Below are 6,410 nucleotides of genomic sequence, written 5' to 3' on the forward strand. Positions count from 1 at the left end.
CACAATTTCTGCTATATCCTTGAGGGCAGCTTTGGACCTGTCTTATGTTTCTGCATATCCTCACAGCGCCATCCCAATCCCATAGTGGCCCTCCACTACTGGCCAGTATTCTCCTCACTGAGGAAGATTGATATAGGAAAAGCTTTTCCCAGAATATCCTTCCACCCCACATATTAATCCATCTAGAAAATTCCTAGTCAGTCTTTACTTCTCAGTTAAAATACTGCTTCTGTCATGAAGTCTCTGTTGATGTCTTCAAGTGACTTAGGAGAGCCCTCATCTGGGCTCCTGGAGCATTCTGTACATTGTTCCTTCAGAGCAATCATCCGATTATATAGCTAACGTCTACACGTCTGTTTCCTCACTAAAGATTCTTCATCATAGGGACGCCTGGGTGGCTCAGTGGGTTAAACGTCAGCCTTACAAAGCAAGGTTGGAAAAAGACCAAGTGGCATTTTGTTTAGATATTGTTGTGCTTTTAGGAGTTGTAGCCTCATGCTAGAAGTAAGGTCTTGTCTCCAGCTATTCTTTTCTAGAGTTAGAACAACTACCCTTACATCAGGACTATATTAAACAACTTGCTATTCCATTAGCTCACCAGACTTCCTTAAATCTATACTTTCTAATTTATTCTTCCCTCTAAAAGGACCCCCCCACACACACACAATGGACAACTTTGTAATCATCTTTCCATAGACAGCATTCGGATCATTTTTCTGTAACAACATCTCGGATTCCATCTAGAGATAACCTCTCTTACATTTCCAGAGCTCCCTCCACCAATTCTACTCCAGCACTTACCTGTGGGACAGTAACCCCTCATCTAGCTCCCCGCCAAACTGTGAAGTACACAAAAGCATGAGATTCACTTGTCACGTGTAATTTTCAGCAATGTTTAGCACTTTCGGTGGAGTAAGTACACACTCATGCATTTAAAAGATAGGGGTGGGGAGAAAAAAGGGGAAAAAATGAAAAGAAACAAAAGACACTTTTGTAGCTAGTGTTCTGGATTCAAATTAGTTTCTGTTGATAGAAGATATAGAAGAACAGCAAAGTCAAAGCTATCTTTTTATTTCTGCTTACGAGCAACGCTGTGGAAACATGAGGTGTTCCTGCAGCTAACTTCCAGCATCCTCACTACAGCTTCTTGGATGTCCAGAGTTCATGCCTAGCTTCTAGCTTTTGGAATCCACTTTCTAACACACTGGCTGCAGGACAGCTTCTTCATTTTAGCATTCCGACACCTGCATTACAGCTTCAGGAAATACTCTTGAACTTACAGCTCTAGTGAAGACCTCAGAGGTAGTAGCTTCTCAGTGGGGTCAATCTGAGGTCAGTCCTGGAGGCCCAGCCTGGAATCTTTTCTTTTATCATTTCCAATATTTGTGTGAGCACATAATTTCCTGTATTAAAATGCTTCTTGCTTAAAATACCTATGGTGGTAGTTTCTGTTTTCTATAGTTCGTTCTGTCAGATAACGGTAAGAGGGAATAAGAGAGTGGGGGAGTGGAGTGGGAGGGGAGAGAAAAGGGAGAAAAAGAGAAGGAGGCAGGGGAGAGAGAGAGAGAGAGAGAAGGCAAAAGAGAGACAGAGAGGTGCTCTTGTCTGGAAAAGCTCAGGGGCCGTCAAAAGAATTTACTTCTTGTTCTAGACAACACCTGATGATAGGCTTTTGACCTCCCTTTCCTAGAGCGTTTACTAGAAAAGGGCTTACAACAATGAATCCTTCCTCTGTCCCTTTGTATCTCCTACAATTCAGGAGTGTCTTTCTCAAGGACCTGAAAGCCATTCCTTGAAATGTAATCACCAGGAAGGATGCGGCCTCTATCTCCTAGTCTCTGTGGGAGGACAGAATCCTAACTTGCATAACTGTAGCTAGCCGACAGAGCTGGCTAATCATTTACACTGACCAACCCTCTGGAAGTTTTCACTCTGCATGGTTCTACTTGAGCCCCTATAGCTCCTCCTCCCTATTCCCTGGTTCTCCTTTTGAAATGCCACAGTCCCTCTGTGTAAATGTAAATGGAGCTCAGCTCTTTCCCCTACTGTCAGTAGTTACTGAAAAAAAAATCTTTTTTTTCACCGCTCTAACTAATGTCTTTCTTTATCTTTGATAAAAGAAAGACAACCTCTTTTCTTTTTTCTTCTCCTCTTGTTAAATCCTCTTGCTAGCCAATTAAATCATAAGAATATAATTTACTTTTTCTATAAAAACTTCATAATGGCTTATTTTAAATTATAAAGATTATGAAATGTCATAATTTGCTATGGATGTTATGAAAGCACATTTTCTTTTTATTTTTTTAAGATTTATTTATTTATTTATTTATTTATTTATTTATTTATTTATTTCAGACAGAGAGCATGCAGAGGGGAGGGGCAGAGGGAGAGGGTGAAAGAGAATCTCAAGTGGACTCCCTGCTCAGCATGAAGCAGAAAGCAAGAAGACCCTCAACCAAATGAGCCACCTAGGTGCCCCTCTGTATCTTTTCACAAGGGAGATTCCAGATGAATTATAGAGATTCTCTCTAGAATATGTTTTTTCTGTGATTTTGCCTAAAGTCTGATGAATTAAGGTAATACCTTAAGTACCATTCATCATTATGAACCAATCCCATAAATGTTAGAAATTTCTAGTGTATTTATAGTTTCAGGCTAAACACTAATGAACAGTGTTCCTTGAAATTTCATCTGTATACCTAGGATTTAGTGCAGGAACTATAAACCACAAAATAAACTAACATGAATAGGGTCATTTTTACCAGTTGGTGGCAAAAAGAAATTCCCATTGGTGATTTGCAAGGAAAATTTCCTGGAGTACAGACAGACTCTAAGAGATCTTCTTTTTCTTTGGCCTTTTATTAAACAGAAATATTTCAGAGGAGCTTGAATTCTTTGAAACACATTTATAATACACAACTTGTTGCTTTCCTCATTTCGTGTTAACTGTTAGGTTTTGCATTTGCAGGAAATGAGTAATTAGTCAGACATGCAGAGTCCTGTTATTTGGCTTCTCTTCTCTTGAGGGGATGAAGACAGTTGTTTAAGATGGAGTTGTAGATGCTTCACATTCAGGCTCTACTTGTAAATGTTTCTGACCTGGAAGACTGACACTGCTGACAGATGCGGTTCTGGGTTGAGCTTGAAGAATGTTTGAGAAATTCCCCTGTTGACTAAGAATCAATTCACTGTAGACCCAGAGAGTTATCCTCTGGACATCCCCTTTGAACCTTTTCTTTTTTTTCCTTCAAAGGGGTTTATGCAAGGAACTGTGATTCATCAAATATTCTTTCCTAAAAAAAAAAAAAAAAAAAAATACCTCCATGGACAACTTGAAAATTCCCAGTAAGAATAATCTTATTACCATTTTTCTCATTTTTCCTAGTCATTTCTAATGAGGAACCCATGAAAAATGAGAACAACCCATGAGCTGAGAATCAGTAAGTTTCATTTCATCCCCACCTCCATTTCTAAAAGATTCCTCCATTTCTAAAAGAAAATAACGTTCTTTCACTTCTAACCTCATAAGAATAGCACAAAGATGAAGAAAGAATCTGTACCAAACTATGAGAAGTCTTTGGGAGAGATTAATATTTATGACTACAATATTAGGATTATAATGGAATTTATTAGGAATGATAATATGAAAACCTTTAATAATGTATAGTTTTTATAGTAAGGAAAGGAAGGTAGCCTTCTGGAACTATAAATATTATTTCCAATGGTGCAAACTCTTTCTTGACATAAATATTTTTTATTTCTATAAGAACTCAAGTTAGTGTCAACAAAACAACAGAGCTGGACAGTAGCTAAGACAGTAAAAATAAATTTTATTCAGGAGTATTACAAAGGAAGAAAAGAGATCTCAGTGTAGAATTGGGCTCAACTCTGAATACAGCATGAGCACTCAGGAATTTATAAGCAAGGAGCAGGGTGGGGGTTAGTGGATGAAAAATTACTAAGAGGAGCACAAAGAGGAGGGTGGGATTCTGGTCAAACTAATCTAACAGGGTTCTTGCCAAAGATAGGCCAGGGTGGTCAGACATCACTGGAGGACTGGTGGAGGAGGAGGGGCCCTGATTAGATATTGAGAATGATCAGATATGGAGGATGGGAGGGTTTTGCTGAACTGTTTTAGCAAGGGTCTTGCTAAAATTGGATTTTTCAAGAAAGTGTACGGATGGGCCTAGGAGAAGGTTCAGGAGCCTGACTAAAGTTGGCCAAGCAAAGAATCTTTGTCATTAGAAATTGCATTACTGAGGAAATTTTCTCATACCAAGAAGTGTAGCTAAAATGACTGATGGGATTGTCCCCACTTTTTAGGAATATTTCACTGAGAATGCTATCTCTACTTCACACCATCACTTCCTTTTTTTAAAGTAGTGGTAACTGAAGAAAATAGGCATTTACAAAAAAATATGATATGATGATCAAAAATATGAGGGTACTGAACATGGGATGAGCTGAAGCTGACACAATTTTTCTTGAAAACCACACTTTGGGTTTGCATCAAAATCATGACCTGAGATGGTAGCCAAGGCAAAAAAGTGGGCATACAGAAGCAGATGGCAGACTGTGGAAGGCCCTGTGTCTGAGGATTGCCTGAAGGGCTCAGAGTTGCTGGCTTACTGAGTACATTGGAAGAAATTTAAACTACCCTCAAGTCAGCATATAAAATGATTTTTAACATTTCAAGGTGGCTTCTGATAGATCTAGCAGTTTATAGTTTATGGTTGCCAGGCTCCATTTAACTAAGATCACAGAGATTTTCATTGATATCTTACATGCTAATATTCATAATCTCTGTGTGCTGTCTTCATGAAACAATTACTCACTTATAAAGTACATGCTGATGCTTTAGTACAATTGTGTCCTCCTTTTTTCATGTGGCCAGTAATTGCACTGCAGCCCCCACTATAAATGGAAAATGTTGACAAATGTTTTGTGCAAGCTCACTTCTATTATCAATCTTCCTGAGTAACAAAAACAACTATTTTTCATTAAATATAAACTTTAGTTTTTTTGCTGCTGAAAGGGTTTTGTTGCCAAATAAAAATAAATAAATAACCGAATAGTTGTATGTTTATACCAATGTGATGAATAAAGAATAAAACACTTTTGCAAAAGTGTTCAGACAACCTTCCATTGGTTCTTTGGCAGGTGTGCTCAGCTTCTATTTCCTGGCCATGCTTTCTGTACAACTAGCATTCCAATTCCCATATTTCCCAATGACTTCACCAATGGGAGTTTTTCTCCCAATTATGAGAAAGGCTAGAACAGGGCACAAATGGCTGGTGCAAAAGACATCAGTTAAGAAAAAGTCTTCAAACACTTTTCTTATTGCTGTACAAAACCAGAGGAAAATGGCTATCTCTAGGTGCTGCATAGGTACCATTATTTCTGAAAAGGTGTAGGAAAATGAAAGATGAGTTATCACTCATTGATTTTCAGATTTAACCATGTGTTGGATATGAACTCTCTTCACTGCCGTATGATTCACACATTATTAGATAAAATTATGATACTAAAAATATAAATCAAAAGAGCACCAAGTCCATCCCATTTTATTTTAATGCAACAATTAATGAGTATTTTGTTAAAAAGTGAAAAATCTGGGGGGCACTTGGGTGGCTCAGTTGGTTAAGCGTCTTGGTTTTGGCTCAGGGCATGATCTCAGGGTTGTTTCAATTTTTTGCCATCTGAAGGCTAAGCATGAAAAGGATATTAGTGGAAAACTGAGGAAATCTGATTTTAAAGTCTATATTTTATTTATTTATTTATTTATTTTTAAAGATTTTATTTATTTGAGAGAACGAATGAGAGAGAGAGAGAGAGAGAGAGCATGAGATGGGGGAGGGTCAGAGGGAGAAGCAGACTCCCTGCTGAGCAGGGAGCCTGACGTGGGATTCGATCCCAGGACTCAAGGATCATGACCCGAGCTGAAGGCAGTCGCTTAACCAACTGAGCCACCCAGGCACCCTATATATTTTAACTATAGTATTGTGCCAATGTTAATTTCTTAGGGTTTTTTTTTTTTTAAGTAGGCTCTCCATGGAGCCCGATGTGGGGCTTGAACTTACGACCCTGGGATGAAGACCTGAACTGAGATCAAGAGTAAGATGTTTATAGCAGCAATGTCCACAATAACCAAACTTTGGAAGGAGCCGAGATACCCTTCAACAGACGAATGGATAAAGAATGATAAAGAAGATATATAAAGAACATATATACAATGGAATATTACTCAGCCATCAGAAAGGATGAATACCCAACATCTGCATCAACATGGATGGAACTGGAGGAGATGATGCTAAGTGAAATAAGTCAAACAGAGAAAGTCAATTATCATATGGTTTCACTTATTTGTGGAACATAAGGAATAGCACGGAGGACATTAGGAGAAGGAAGGG

The sequence above is a fragment of the Eumetopias jubatus genome, unplaced genomic scaffold, assembly GCF_037043125.1.
Source record: "Eumetopias jubatus isolate StellerSeaLion01/CBP00866 unplaced genomic scaffold, mEumJub1_p1.0 scaffold_12, whole genome shotgun sequence".
NCBI classification, from domain to species: Eukaryota; Metazoa; Chordata; class Mammalia; order Carnivora; family Otariidae; genus Eumetopias; species Eumetopias jubatus.